The 15,991-nt window shown below is 44.4% G+C and overlaps 2 long non-coding RNA genes across 2 annotated transcripts; one reads left to right on the forward strand and one right to left on the reverse strand.

Annotated features, from left to right (window-relative positions):
• The first annotated feature begins 7,167 nt into the window (after positions 1-7,167).
• On the forward strand, positions 7,168-11,219 carry LOC135808278 (uncharacterized). Its single transcript, XR_010552071.1, has 2 exons — positions 7,168-7,659; positions 10,748-11,219. It is a non-coding gene; the product is annotated as an uncharacterized LOC135808278 (long non-coding RNA).
• A 1,333-nt stretch (positions 11,220-12,552) lies between these two features.
• On the reverse strand, positions 12,553-15,545 carry LOC135810710 (uncharacterized). Its single transcript, XR_010552338.1, has 2 exons — positions 15,309-15,545; positions 12,553-13,278 (listed from the first exon to the last, which is right to left on the reverse strand). It is a non-coding gene; the product is annotated as an uncharacterized LOC135810710 (long non-coding RNA).
• Between the last annotated feature and the right edge of the window lie 446 nt (positions 15,546-15,991).

The raw sequence follows: 15,991 nt of genomic DNA on the forward strand, positions 1-15,991 counted from the left end.
GCGGTTTTTTTACTTCTTTGCAATTGCATGCAGCCAACGCCTTTCCCCGTGAGGCTGAGTTGAAGCAGCCTGCACGATTCCGACTGAATCCGCCTCACTGCACAGACAGTGCACTGGCTGATCCACTCATCCAGATCCACTACATGATGTAGTACTCATGAGTACTAGTGCCTAGTAGTAGTACTGGCAGTGCCAGTGGCAATCATAGTGCAAGTAAATAATTCGTGGTAGGTCTACAGTAAAAGGAATAAAGAACGTCGCACACGCACTAGCACAAACACAATGCACGTGCTAGTGCCAGTAGTGCCTACACTAGCGGCTGCCAGGAGGATCCACATCCAGACAGCTAAACAGCCTACAGCCTAGTACAGGGAGCGTTTTGTACTACATTTTTGGTGGATCTACTGCCCATTCCAACATAACAGTTCAGTAGATCTGCAGTGTATTATGATGCAGCCTGCAGCTTGGTGGTGGCATGTGGTAAACAGTTGAATTCCAGGTTCAGATCAATGGCCTTGTGTGTTTGCCAATGCTTTTGCAGCCATCAGCTGTTTTCATTTGGCCACCCGCTAAAGACTTTTTTTAGTTACGTAACGTTGTTAGATACACGATGGATACTGCTTGTATGAGAGGCCAGTGACAGCAACAGATCTCATTCTTCATCAATCAGTTCTGTAGCTGGTGACAGCAAAATGCCGAGATCTGCACTTTCGGAGAAGTGGTCTGCTTCAGAGAACTAAGCCCGTTCTGCTAGCCTGTGCTGGAGATCGACAGTCTGTCATAGCTGCATACCGCTACATACTAGTAGTAGTACGGTAGGACCCTGGTAGTGGTACCGGTTCATATCCTGCGTGACTGAAAGATGCGTCAGCTTCTAAATCCGTATCAAGACGTCACCATGCCAGTCACTGGTCAGTGACAGTGGTCACTTGTCAGCCTAGCTGGGCCCACCACCTGATACTGATACAGTGATAGGCTGATTATACTCTACACTAGTACTAGTACTAATACGATCACTACAAAGAGGTATAATTATTACTATAGCCGACAACCATAGCCGATCCGCACTGTACTCTCTACTAGTACTACAGACAGTCAGTATCAGTGGCAGTGTCTCGCAGATTCGCGGTATGGAATCAGTTCAACTAACTAACGAGTTACTTCAAGCAACCAAGAGTGAAGACCATTCAGAGTTCAGCCAGTAAGACTCATAATCATAATCATAGATCCTACTAAGTTTTTATAGTTCCATGACTTTCTAAACACTACTGCACTGCTGATCTACTGTCCGCAGATTGAGTAAACACTACTGCATACATACAATTATCAGGGTCACGGGATATACAGTGTAATGCCAAGACGGTACACTTGATATCCAACCCTGGACTTGGTGATGATTCAGTATCATGATCAAGTCCTACACAAAATGAAACTACAGTGCTTCGAAGTTAGTACATGTACTACTTGAAGTACTAACTTACTAGTACAATCGTTGTTTAGAGACCCTACAGCCTCACACACAGTGAACAACACTGCGCCAGTCACGCCGAAATCGTTCCTGGTTCAGTATGACCACCGAGATGCATGTCACAGTTTAGATGTGATACCAGATAACAGCACATGATCCATTTCCCTGACATAGCCAATTTCATTGATCTGACTACAGTGCATGTACATATACTGGCAAGATTTTGGACTGACATCACCAGAACGAGAACAAGTGGCTTGGTGTTATTCTTCACATCTTATGGAAAATATCCCATGCTCATTTTGATCCCTCTACCCCAGACATGCCTTCACTATGGCTAGCCTGTTTTTGAGATGCCATAATTTTTCGCAACTTCTGCTTTTCGCAACCATGCCAAAACAAGTTCAAGTTGCTGAAATCGCATCCATACTTTCATAAAAAGTTCCGTCATCATCCATCCATCATTTCCGTGCACACAACAGGGAATGCACATAACACCGTAGATCTAACATTACTGTTTCTCTGAAATGAGTCTGAAGGCACATGAGAATTGATAGCGAGTACACTATCGATTTGTAACATCATGGGGGAAATATTGTGGGCACAAGGTACCTGCCGCAACAGGCAGGGTTTACTGAGCTTACAAAGAAGCTAGGCAGAAAAAATAAATAATAATAACCACGGTCACAGACTCAGCGGATCCCGGCGATAATGCCCACATCAATGCTGGTGCAGTATACCGGTACATAGCCCGGTTTCCGGATGAATGACTCGAGTTTCTCCCCAGGGACGGTGCCCCCGGGAGATTGTTCGAACCTGAATCATAGTGAACGGTTGAAGCCGATCCGGAATCGGACGGACATGTTCCCGTAACGTAGAGCTGAACGTCTCTACTACTACGGCATCCGCCCTTGAAAGCATGCAGGAGTCTGGCCCAGGGAGCCATGACACACCATGGTTCCCTGGTCTGGAGCAGGGACTATCTCCGGGCCTGGTCTGGAGCTCGGGGGGGGGGGGGGGGGGGGGTTAGGCATATGCGGGATAATGCCGGCAGAAAAATTGGCAGAATTCGGTACTTTTTCTGGTAAGTTTCATGCATGTTTGGTATGTGGATTATTATTATTATTATTATTTTATTAGTGCAATTAGGAATATAATCGATGCAGACATGGCCAGACAACAACAAGTTCATGGAATTTTTTTAAGGATTTTTATGTTATTCAAAATCGATTTTCGTGTTCCGCTCATCAGTGAATAGTATCGGAACTGAGGGTACTGTGTACAAAAATAGAACATTTTATAACAGCATACCGGTAATTAATTAAAAGTGTGAACAACAAAGGAAGTGCTACAGCATTACATAATAGGTGTCAAACATAGTGCTAACGTATAATAAATAAAGTAAATAATATTATAACTGAGTGCAGCCACAAAGCAAGAGGTGATACAGTGCAACATGACACAACATTTACATCTGATAACCAGCTACGAGAACAACTTTAGCGCGACTACATGCTTCTTTTGTTTACAAAGAACAGGATTATGCACACGAATACATACACAGTGCTACACATATGTAATGCTGTAGCACTTCCTTTGTTGTTCACACTTTTAATTAATTATGCTGTTATAAAATGTTCTATTTTTGTACACAGTACCCTCAGTTCCGATACTATTCACTGATGAGCGGAACACGAAAATCGATTTTGAATAACATAAAAATCCTTAAAAAAATTCCATGAACTTGTTGTTGTCTGGCCATGTCTGCATCGATTATACTCCTAATTGCACTAATAAAATTGCTTTCTCCACGCCGACTCTTTAAATTATTATTATTATTAGTGCAATTAGGAGTATAATCGATGCAGACATGGCCAGACAACAACGAGTTCATGGAATTTTTAAGGATTTTTATGTTATTCAAAATCGATTTTCCGACCTGACAAAGGACGGGCCACAGTCACTGTCCTCACTAGAGAGGAATACCTTTCTAAAATGGCAGTCATCCTTGATGATACCTCGAAGTTCTCAAAATTAGGCCCAGTCGCGACTCATGACAACACCGTAAAAGTAGAGAAGAACCTAGTTACGTATCTCAAGCGACTAAAAGCCGAAAAGGAAATTACCAATGGCGAGTTTCTTAAAATCAAGCCAATGGGTTCCATCCGTCCACGACTTTATGGCTTGCCAAAAATACATAAAACCAATTGTCCTTTGCGACCGATACTATCAATGGTTTCATCTCCACAGTACAGCATTTCTAAGTGGCTCTGTGTTATTCTCGGGGTCGTACAAAGTTATTACTGTACGCGCACAGTGAAAGACAGTTTCCAGTTTGTAGATATCTTGCGCTCTCATCAGGTTCCCGCTAGTGCTCATATGTGTTCATTTGACGTAGTATCATTGTTCACGAACGTACCATTGCCATTGGATGAGACAATCGATATTTGTGCTGATGTACTGTATCGAAATGATTCGGTAGATACTCCTTGGTTGTCGGAGACAGCCTTCCGTAAGTTAATGTCCTTGGTCACTACTGGCGTAGAGTTCTCGTTCAACGACATAATGTATCGGCAGGTGGACGGTGTGGCCATGGGGTCCCCCCTTGGACCCGTTTTGGCAAATATATTCGTTGGATACTGTGAATCCTTGATCAATGAGTCGATGTGGCCTACTAAGGTATACGTTCGTTTCGTCGATGATTCTTTTACATATTTTGATTCCGTTGAGCAATGTGACACATTCTTTCATCATCTAAACAACCTACACCCAGCGCTTAGATACACATGTGAGCATGAGCATGACAACAAACTCGCCTTTCTGGATGTGCAGGTAGAAAAATCTAATAACAGCGTCGTAACATCAGTCTACCGAAAGCCCACTTTCACTGGGCAGTACATCGTCTATGTCTATGATTCATATTGCTCACATCAATACAAAGTGAACCTGGTACGTAACCTGGTGGGGAGAGCAAAGCGGCTCTGCTCTGAAACGAAGCTCAACGACGAGCTGGAATTTCTCAGATCAATATTCCTTAAGAATGGATACCCACATGACTTATTGAACAAAATACTGAAGCAAGAATCTAATAACAAAGATACATTCACAGGTCCTCGGAAGTGTCCTATCTACTTATGCCTGCCTTGGAAAGGCAATGCGTCTGTCAGCATGTCCAGAGCTATCAAGACCCTAGTCAATAAAACATACTTTGCTGCCCACTTCATCCCCGTGTTCACCACGGTACGTGCGTTCATGGTGAGGAAGGATGTCCTACCTCCCCAGCTTTCAAGCCATTTGGTTTATCTCTTTGAGTGCCGGAATTGTGCTGCCCGGTACGTTGGTAGGACTCTTCAACACCTGAACGCACGTATCAGACAACATGTGCCGTTGCACTTATTACCACCAGCAGCCAGAGCAAAGAGGCCAAAGCGTGGTAGGCCGTGTAAGAACCCAGTTAGCTCAGTAGAAAAACACGCTGTGCCGACAGCGCCGCCTGTTCCCGTGCCACCACCGGCCCCACCACCTGGGGTGCCGTGGGTGGCTGGGGCTGGGGTGGGTTTGCCATCATTGACCTGGCCACTACTTCTCGACCCACTGCAAACGGCAGCGGAGCCTACTATAGCACAACATCATCGTCCTGGAATGGAGGAGGGGCCACCGAGAGACACTGAACCTTCACCTCGGCAGTTGCCCTTGCCTCCGCCTGAGCCACCCCCTTTACCTTTGGTGACTACCGAGACGGTGGTCCCCCCGGTGCTGGGATCCACGGTGCCGACTGTGTCTGGACAGAGAGGGAGATCATCGACAAACCAAAATGAAACCAATATCCTCACCCATAGACCCAGAAGAAGCACAGCAAACTATTCACTTGAAATTTATGCACGGAATGGACTTGGCCCACGCAAAATGGACAGTGGAAATGGGTGTGCAGTAGCAGAGAACCCAGCAACGGTGACGCGGAGCAGCGGTCAAACGACTTGTGATGCTGGTGGAGATGATGGAGCCATGTTGGAGGCTGATAAGGAGTGCAGTGAGACTGAGCATCAAACGGATGATGAGGAAGTGACTGATGATGATGATGGTGGTGATGAGGACGATGATGATGAAGATGAGACGGAGGACGAGGATAAGGCGGAGGAGGTCGAAGGAAAGGAGCGGGATGAGACGGAAGAGAGCGACGTGAGCAAAAAGTCAGCTGTATTTTGTCACTTGTTATCACGTCCAGATTGTCTTGGTGTGTACGATGATTCTCACTTTTCTGTTTTGTGCCGTGCAAGTTATGTTAAGCAGTTGAAGGTTCTGGAAGCTGTATGTATTCGTGTGCATAATCCTGTTCTTTGTAAACAAAAGAAGCATGTAGTCGCGCTAAAGTTGTTCTCGTAGCTGGTTATCAGATGTAAATGTTGTGTCATGTTGCATTGTATCACCTCTTGCTTTGTGGCTGCACTCAGTTATATACGTTAGCACTATGTTTGACACCTATTATGTAATGCTGTAGCACTTCCTTTGTTGTTCACACTTTTAATTAATTACCGGTATGCTGTTATAAAATGTTCTATTGTTGTACACAGTACCCTCAGTTCCGATACTATTCACTGATGAGCGGAACACGAAAATCGATTTTGAATAACATAAAAATCCTTAAAAATTCCATGAACTCGTTGTTGTCTGGCCATGTCTGCATCGATTATACTCCTAATTGCACTAATAAAATTATTATTATTATTATTACTCAATCTGCGGACAGCATGCTGTTTCGTTCTTTTTGAACTCATCAGCGCAGCACAGAGAAAATGAGGCCGAACCTGATAGCAATGGAAATAAAAATTTCCAATCAGGCCCGAACGTACCTTGCCAGAGTGCTCAAACTGACAAGTCAGTGAGCTCTGCATAACGCAAACAGCAAAGGCACTACCCCACGCAAGAGTGCTCAACTGCATTATTATTATTATTATTATTATTTTCACTAGTTTGAGGGAAAGAGACAAACGGTTATTATTATTATTATTATTATTATTATTATTATTATTATATTTTGCTCTTCACTGCACCTATTCCGTAATTCAGTACTTTCATTTCTAGGGTACCCTGTAAGAAGGCCTTAGGCCTGTGGGGATTGCCCTATCAAAAATTTGATAATAAGGCCAAGTAAAAAAAAAAGCTAGATGATCGTCCCCGTCCGCCCCAGTTTTTGTCAGCGCCCCAAGAAATATTTTATTTTTTAAATCGTGAGTTTTACTATGGACCACATACTACTACTAGTACATGTATATCACAACGTCAGTATCGATCTGCTGAAGAAAGAAAAAGAAAAAAAGAAAAAAAAAGAAAAAAAGAGAAAAAAACCTTGATGTTGTTGTGTACACTGTGTGCATGAGAGGGTAAAAAGTAAAAAAATAAAAATAAAATCCTCCCGCCCTCGAGCCTCCCCGATTTTTCCAAAAAAAAGGACGATCATCTAGTAATTTTTTTTACTCGGCCTAATAATAATTGAATAGGGCAGTCCCACAAAGAAATGGAGCAGAATTCGAGGAATTGCCCGCCATAAGGTTTGTATGGTTCTGCCAGTTTCACTGCTTTTCGAGCAGAATCTGCCACCTTTTCGAGCATTATCCGCCATTGCCAATGCCTAGGCCGGCCCAGGGCTAGGGGGGGGGGGGGGAAGGGGTACAAGATTGGAGGTATATTATGCTCCGCAGGCCGCGAAAGAGAGCCCGTTACCTGGACCCCTACTCGCGCGGGTAGAGCGAAACTGAGCACCCTGGGATGCGAGCAGCTTTTTAGTACTCCCGGGTCCAAAATCTCACCACCAGGCCGGGATGATCAAAACGTCAGCCGGGTCTGCAGCCTACAAACGTGGATCTGCCGACACTGTGCTGTCGACGACATGTCCGGCAAGGCACCTCCTTGCGTGAAAGCAAGGAACGCTTTTTTTTTAGAAAGGAAGCTTCTTCTCCAAAATTTAAAATTTTTGAAAATTATTCCTTCTGAAAATATCATCGCGTTCTTGACCTCGAAGCTGACTGCTGAATGCGATTAGGAAAGAAGATTCCTGAAGATACACCAGACTGATTCTGGCAAGCCGTTTGTCGTCTAGATATGCAGTTGTTCGTCATGCATGGTCAGCAATCTTCCTCGTTCGTCCTTTCGTTTTCCTGACCACGATGATGACAAGCAGCTCTCATGCTCAGGTTAGTGCTGTACTTGTATGTCTGGGCACACAACACATCTGAGATTCACCCACTGACGTTATCGAACTGAAGAATGCAGCAAGGGTTCCTCGGATTCTCTTGATTTCGGAACAAATTTCCTTCACTTTCACCCTCTCAGTCTCTTCCCCATGCCCTCCATGCATGCACCATCGAGTTTGCATTTCAAATGTTGTTTTTACTTTGGCAGTGCGTTCGATAACGTTAGGACAGTCTAAGTTAGGTGTTCTTCTCTTCAGGCTTATTGGACGTGTACAAATTCTAAAAAAATAGCTTCCATATGCTAAACGCAGATCCCTGTGAATACGGTTCTGCTGGGCAATGATGTTTACACCAATCTACACTCTATGCTGTCACAGCATCCACAACTGATCCTCTCTCTCTGAATTAACTATTTGATAAAGCCAATCTTTAAATCGCTGTTGCATAGGATCTCGGGTGGGAAGAAGCGATGAATCGATACATGGCATTGTGAAGAAAAGAAGAACAAATTCACATTGCACGTGAGACTCGGTTAGAAAGACTGAGTTTCTGCATTCATAAGAATGTCACACCCCGGGGATCATGATAAAGAAAACATATGTGGCCCAATATCTGAGAAAATCGACCTTCGGGGCTGTTTTGGTGAAATTGATTTTTTTATTGCAAATTGATGTCTTGCCTTTGTAGAGTACTGTGACTTCGTTACACGGCCATCAGACCAATATTGACCATGTAGAAATGCATTCTACAGTCAGGAGTCATGTTAATGAATTGTTCTTTTTTTACAATTTTGAAAGACCAGTGTGTTTGGAGCCACCAAAAATTGTTTCCATGTGATATCAATAGCCAACTAATATAGTAAAGTGTTTTGACTGTTCAGGTACTTCATTTCCAGCATTCCGTGACTTTATTGAGGTTGTGTAGTTGCAACAGCAGCAATAGCAGCATTAGAAGGAGAGGTGATTGATCTGTTCTTCTGGTGATGGACATGCTTGACAGGATAGTCTGCAACAGATTTTGACGGAACACCATGATACATGTGACAGCATTCACATACTTATTGTGAAGGAGTCAAACAGAGCAAATGCGTCCAGATTCGCCTTGTTGCACTTTGTGGAGACTGACCATTTCCAAACATCAGTAAACCAGCCTGACAAGCGTTTCACACCACCAACTCAAAAGTAATGTTACTCGAGATTGCCCAGCCTCATGTGCTCCGTGATGGTCTGATTCGCCATTATTAGCTCGAGTATCGAGCCTGCCATCCCAAACATTTTAGGATCATCGTCGCAAAGAAAACTCGCATCATTTCGTGCTGTTTTAGCAGGTCTGGCGTGACACTCAGGAAACAGTTCTGCCACTCGCGCAAGGGCGCCCAGCGACCTTGCAAGCGGCGTACCCTCAGGAATCCACCTGGTTGTCCTTGCCTGGAGCTGTAGCAGCTATCGCTGAGGCAGACTGTGGTTGGCCTTGATCATACTCATCCAGGCCAAGTCCTCATCATCGTCGGCCCCGACAGGTAAGTACCGCGTGTCACTTGCGATCGATTCGCCTGACATGCGCTCTCAGAACTAGAAGCGCTGTCGCCGCTTGACAGGATATCCACAAAGAACGATGCATCACCGTCAATGGGATCGCGGCTGCTGTGCTCCGTGAGCCCAATAACCAACTGACACAAGAATCGCCTTCAATTTTCTTCCGCCATTGTCGTCTCTGCACTTTGCTTTGACGGAATCGATTTTTTTGCGAACAAATTTGTTTTTAGTGTTTTCTCAAAAAAACCGCGTAGCCCCGAAGGTCGAAAGTCTCAGATATCGGGCCATGTCGTGAAAATGACTGAAAGAACCAAAGAAGTATTTGATCTTCCAGCCAGCTTAGCCTGGTACTACCATACTAGCAGTGCTACCAAGTACCAGCCCTCCAAATTTTCTGTATTTGTACGGAAAATCACTCCTTGTGCGCACTACAGAAATTGAGCAAATGGTATAGAAAATCGGAGAGGATCAATCAGCTGTGTAGAAGCATTGCAAGTGTAAGCTGAGTGATGAATAGTCTTGTACCAAAGCGAGTGCATGCCGTACCACAACAACATGTACATGTAGCACAAAAATAATAATGTCGTGAGTGCAAGTCACACATGTTTTACACTACCAAATGCAGCCACCGACATGCATGTGCGTGTCAAAAAACATTACAGTGCAAGTATGCATGCAATGTACACGGCAGTACGCAAAACACTGCAAGATACGGAAAATCAGAAGTCTGAGTACGCAAAACAGACTCAATTGGTGGGCAGCTCTGTACTGGCCTGTACGGAGGGAGTGAATCTCAATGTGTGCAATGCACGCACTTTGGCCGACAGTGAAAACTATGCAAGTCGTGTTGGTTTGCAGGATGAATGTGAGTCCTTTTAGACAAGCGCCTTAGTGGAGTAGCCCACCGAAAGAAGAGTACTTGACACCGCGAAGTGGAGTCTGCGCATACAACAGTGAGGGGGTAAAATTAGCTATGACTGATTCTGCATGTGTTCTGCATGTGTGTCACATTACACTAGCAGATAGGCACACCTGTTGTTCCAAAAAGATGCTTATGTCAGTGTCTGAATATGTCGTGTACCAGGTAATACTGTTGCCAGGATCTCACGGTGAGAGTCAGACTTGAATATGGTATCAATAGATTATCAATATCATACATCACCATGTACCACCCAAAGTATAATAGCCGAAGGACCCGTTTGTGTGGTGGTGTATGATTTCGTGAGCAAGATGAAGTGGCTACAGATGTGTCTTATATAACACCCTAAGAAAAGATCATCAATTCTGGGGAAAGTGATTCTGGTAGCATGTTGTATCCAGTGTGGCATGACAAAGACTCCCTCGATTTAGCCTGTGGAGAATCCGTAAATACATAAATACAATACATACAGGCATCACAACCTTCGGATTATATGCTCTTTTGCTTGCCTCCTGGAGTGTGGTTGTACCTTGGTTCACTGTATTAGAATAATAGTAGACTTTGTTTTTCGAATTCGTTTCTATAACATTAGGTTTCTTTCTGTTGCTGCTATGTCTTTTCATGTGTTTTACAGGATTGCCATCTGTTGATGAATACCACTCTGAGGCACTCTCACGAGCGAAGGTGTTTGAGAATCCATGTCGGAATGATGGTCATGTTGGCCTAAAGGTGCATTACATTGCCGATACTCGCCACCTCCACCCTGGAACATGTTCAATTTCTGTTTCTCGTATGGAAGGACCGAACAGGTTGTTTTCCTATCTCAGTGGACCACTCAAGACTGAACAGCACTGATGGAAGAAGATTTGCCGTGAATCTCGTTCACATAATCAGCCTGTTTAATTGCTGTACTGAGGTGACTGCTTCATAACAATGACCATGCAGCATTAATTTTGGATAGTATTGCAGTGCCCCTAAAATTGGAGAATATCGAATTTCTCTGATAGCATTGTGATTCATTTGTGAATAAACATCACTACTCTTTTTGAGTAGCATAGCAATGACAGAGTTGGTTTAATGTATGACAAAATGGAGCCGCTTTTTAACTTAAACCTGTACTATAATCAGTACCGCCGGAAGCAGTTTTTGATTGGTCCGGTAGTTTCATGGCGGGTACACACGTCCTCCACGGTAGGAAACGTTTGTTGGTGGCCAACAAGTTGGTCTGGTGATAACCTGACCAACCAGACCGGCGGGCCTGATAATTGTGGGGCTCATGAGCAGCTCAAGTACTTAGTATGGTTTTGGACATGTCCCCAGTTAACCAATGAGAATAACCGGAAAACAAGGGGGGCTTTAGATACCGGGCTGACTTAACAAGAGGCAGGATAAGCGCGTTACGGGTTGAGCTTGTCGAAAACCAATTGTACTTCATTATGTGTGAAGGGGTTTTATGAAGAAATATTTTATGAACCAGTGTACAGAGATGGTGCTTATGACGAAAGGAGAGAGGAGAAGTGTGTGAAAGTCGATAAAGGGCATCCGAAGGAACACATCGATCCTTGTTGTAAAGAATATTAAGTATAAATCTATGGTTGAAACCTACTTCCCCAAGCGTTCTCTGTTAAGTATAAATCTATGGTTGAACCCGACTTCCCCAAGCGTTCTCTGAGGGGACCGAGGTCTACTCTATCAGTTCATGTATTCTGTGAAGTGACATGACCATTCGTGGGGACCTTGCTCATAACTGCAAAAGTCCTCGTCTGATTTTTCCGCATCAATTGAACGTTATACATGTGCATGTAGTGAAAGCCACATGCAAAAGGCTGTTCCATGGCACTCATCTGCCACCAAGCTCTGGGTTCATTGGCTGAAAATATTCTTCGGCACAGTAAAGTCGTGCGCCCAAGAACGTGGAAGCCTACAGAACATCCAACCTGGAATACTAAGAACACCACAGCCCAAAATTAAGAATTGCGGTGTAGGTTTGTGCTGTTGTCAAACACCGGGATTGTTATGTTGCACATGTATCTGAGCTTTACCACTACATACACGTCTGTCTTTACACAATTACCAATCTGCAGACAGCATGCTGTTTCGTCCTTTAGTTACTAATGGACTCATCAATGCAGCACAGAGAAAATGAGGCAGGTGAATGTCCTAGGCTAGAGAGCATCAAATACAGGTATAGAATCATGCCTTGCAGATCTCGTTACGGCCCCTTCGATGCATGTCTGAACATTAGATGGCTGTGTAGCTTCAGTTATCTCAGAATATGTACTATTTATCCAGCAGCAACAACGTTGGTCACACAACTATTCACTATAATGAGTATGCGTTGGAACACTTTACCCCGAGTCATACTATAGCAGTGTATGCCATGCATGGGTTTACCTCACACACTGAATTTCATAATTTGACATCCAAATCACAGAAGAGTGGTGTTCCAAACTTTACGTAATTGCACTCCATGTCCTGCGAGCTACAGTAGAATACTTCAATAGAAAATTTCTTATAGCACGTTCTTAGAAACAAATCGTATAGGTTCGAGGCTGTCAACCCAGAAATTTGTGATTTCACAGCCATAGATGTTACCAGTCAGGTCACTGTATACAGTAGGTATGCAGAAGAAAATACTAGTAACTCTTTGTGGAAGAGCTGTGCCAAAATGTGTACAGTACAGTAAATTAATAAAAAATGAGAAAAGCAGTGACAAGGCTGTGCATGATGTAGATCTACTCGTACCAGTAAGTACAGTGCACCAGTGAAATTGTTGGTGTAGTACCGGTATACTACTATAATTATGGCATGGCCCATGCCACTACAATCTATTTGCAGTGGGCCGCAGTAGGCCAGTGCAACAGAAAGCATTTCAGAAGCTGTGTGCAATGTTAACATCTATGACATACAAGTAAACTGCCATATAGCACAATCGATTACTCTCAGCCCACATAAGTACAATGTAGGCCAATCAGTAGTATAGATACATAGAGCACACTCTACATCATACATAGTCGGCACCAAATCTATGTTGTCGATGTACTTTGCAATGATGACATGATGGCAAGCGTGCTTGATTCATCATAATATTGCCTTGTACTTGGTTGGAAGTTAGTTGTAAGTTCAGTGGTCGAGGTAAGCAGAGCTGCTCCAGCTTTCAGAATCCTGCATGAAAAAGGCAGAAAGCAAATGTAGGTATAATAGTAGCAAGCTGATGTAAAGAGCCTGTCTTTCAATGCAATAATTCTATCCACTCCATGGACAGACCTGGTGCTTCATTCACCTCTGTTTCTTGCTTTCTCAGAAAACCTACTTCCTCCTTCAGCCATCTAGCTCATGATATACATTAATTTTTCTTTATGCCTTTTCAGCCGTGGTCGACTTTCGCCCCTCCTGTTTGATTGGCAATTGCAGTCAACCTGGGGAATACTGACCCTCGATTGTGAATGAGAAAAGTGTCGCTATTCGCATTGTTGTTACTCGTGAGGTTGGAAGTATGCAATCAAATGTTCACTAGATCTGAAGATTGTGTCGTTATTTGCGAGTTGTTTTGTAAACCCGAGGTAGATTATTCACAAGGTTGATTGTACATGCTATGGGATGTACAATAACTAACCAAACAATAATGGTGTAACAATGATTTGAGTCCATATCCAATTGGATGAACCTAGAGTGCATGATCCATTCCAGAAAGGCGACTTCAGTGAGTCTTGAATTGTCAGCAGCATCATACTTCCATCGAGCTTTTTTTCTTTTTCGAAACGACCCTCTCTTTTCAATTCGAACGAAGGTCAACATACGATTATGGCAGGCATGCACGCACTGATCTTCACTGTATACATGTGCATGTATACTGTACTGTAGTCTGTGCAGTCAACTAGTCGTGTTCCACTTGGCTTACGGTAAGTATCACTACAAGTGCATAGTAGCCCCCCCCCCCCCCCCCACCCCGGGGAGTGCGCGTGAACGGTAACTGTGAACTGGTAAAAGAATTATTCGACACCTTCGTTCGTTTCGATGGAGAAGGTTCATCTGGCAAATTGAGGCCTTCGTTTCACTCCTAGCCCCAGGAGCGAAATTTTCACTCCTTGGCTGCCTGTTTGAGCCGTCCTTGTGGAAGGGTTGATTTATGCATGCCCGCATATACATGTAGACCTTATTCAATAAACGTCACAATCACGTGAACCAGGGTCCCGGGAACCAGGGAGCGGCAAGAGACCTGCACTCAGTGCACAGTGGACTCGGCGTGGGAACATAGGAGTAGAAAAATACCGGTATTTTACTACTCCCTTGTACGAACTGGGCCTTTCTTGCCACTCGTTTCACGTACGCGTGCCCCAGCTTACAACAAATCCCTGGAGGCGAGTCCAAAAATCATGTTATCGAATAAGGTCTATAGAAACACAGATCACGTAGAACTACCCCATCCGGGGTCACAACTCACAACGTTTTGGGTACTTAGGTCTCATGTCGTCTCCCCAGGTGCTATGAATCCCTGGTGCACATGTATCTACATATACAATGTAATCGTAACTCTACCAATATTGCGGACGATGACCCTCCCCCCCCCCCGGCAAACAGAAAGTCGCTATGTCCTGGCCGAGTTTATCTTTTAATTAAATGGTTTTCTCGGTTGGGATTTCATACCTGACAACCATCCCGATTTGGCCGGGACCGTCCCGATATCGAGGGCGGTAATAGGCACCCAAAAGTGCACTAGTTCCATGCCTCACCGCGAGCTTCTTTTGTATACATTTTCATGCCTAGGTATGTCATTGGATCTCAGGTTTGCAAAGGTTGGCAGGTATGGGATTTGTAGAGTGACCAGTTTTGACTATTGCCACCTGCTGTGCAGAAGTGTCATTCCTACATCCTGGCTGCAAACGTACCCCCCCCCCCCCCCCCCCCCCACACACACACCACCACCAACAATGTTCGATCCTATTTACAGGACCTCACTCTATATGAAAGTGTAGCAGAGGCACTGCCAAAGTATAAAAAACAGAAATTGAAATGCAAGCTGCATTGTGCATGCATGGAGGGCATGGGGAAGAGACTGAGAGGGTGAAAGTGAAGGAAATTTGTTCCGAAATCAAGAGAATCCGAGGAACCCTTGCTGCATTCTTCAGTTCGATAACGTCAGTGGGTGAATCTCAGATGTGTTGTGTGCCCAGACATACAAGTACAGCACTAACCTGAGCATGAGAGCTGCTTGTCATCATCGTGGTCAGGAAAACGAAAGGACGAACGAGGAAGATTGCTGACCATGCATGACGAACAACTGCATATCTAGACGACAGACGGCTTGCCAGAATCAGTCTGGTGTATCTTCAGGAATCTTCTTTCCTAATCGCATTCAGCAGTCAGCTTCGAGGTCAAGAACGCGATGATATTTTCAGAAGGAATAATTTTCAAAAATTTTAAATTTTGGAGAAGAAGCTTCCTTTCTAAAAAAAAAGCGTTCCTTGCTTTCACGCAAGGAGGTGCCTTGCCGGACATGTCGTCGACAGCACAGTGTCGGCAGATCCACGTTTAAACGTTTGTAGGCTGCAGACCCGGCTGACGTTTTGATCATCCCGGCCTGGTGGTGAGAATTTGGACCCGGGAGTACTAAAAAGCTGCTCGCATCCCAGGGTGCTCAGTTTCGCTCTACCCGCGCGAGTAGGGGTCCAGGTAACGGGCTCTCTTTCGCGGCCTGCCGAGCATAATATACCTCAAGATTGCTCAAGTCTTGTAGTTGTACGACGTGACGACGTCACGTGCTGTGGAGCCGGATTGATCATGATCGCGCCATCGCGGAGTCAGTCACGTGTTCTTGAACTGGTTGCTTTGGGAATCATGGCGACCAAAAAATAGCGTCGAGGACGCATCGAACTTC

Source organism: Sycon ciliatum, chromosome 2 (assembly GCF_964019385.1).
Source record: "Sycon ciliatum chromosome 2, ocSycCili1.1, whole genome shotgun sequence".
Taxonomy (NCBI): Eukaryota; Metazoa; Porifera; class Calcarea; order Leucosolenida; family Sycettidae; genus Sycon; species Sycon ciliatum.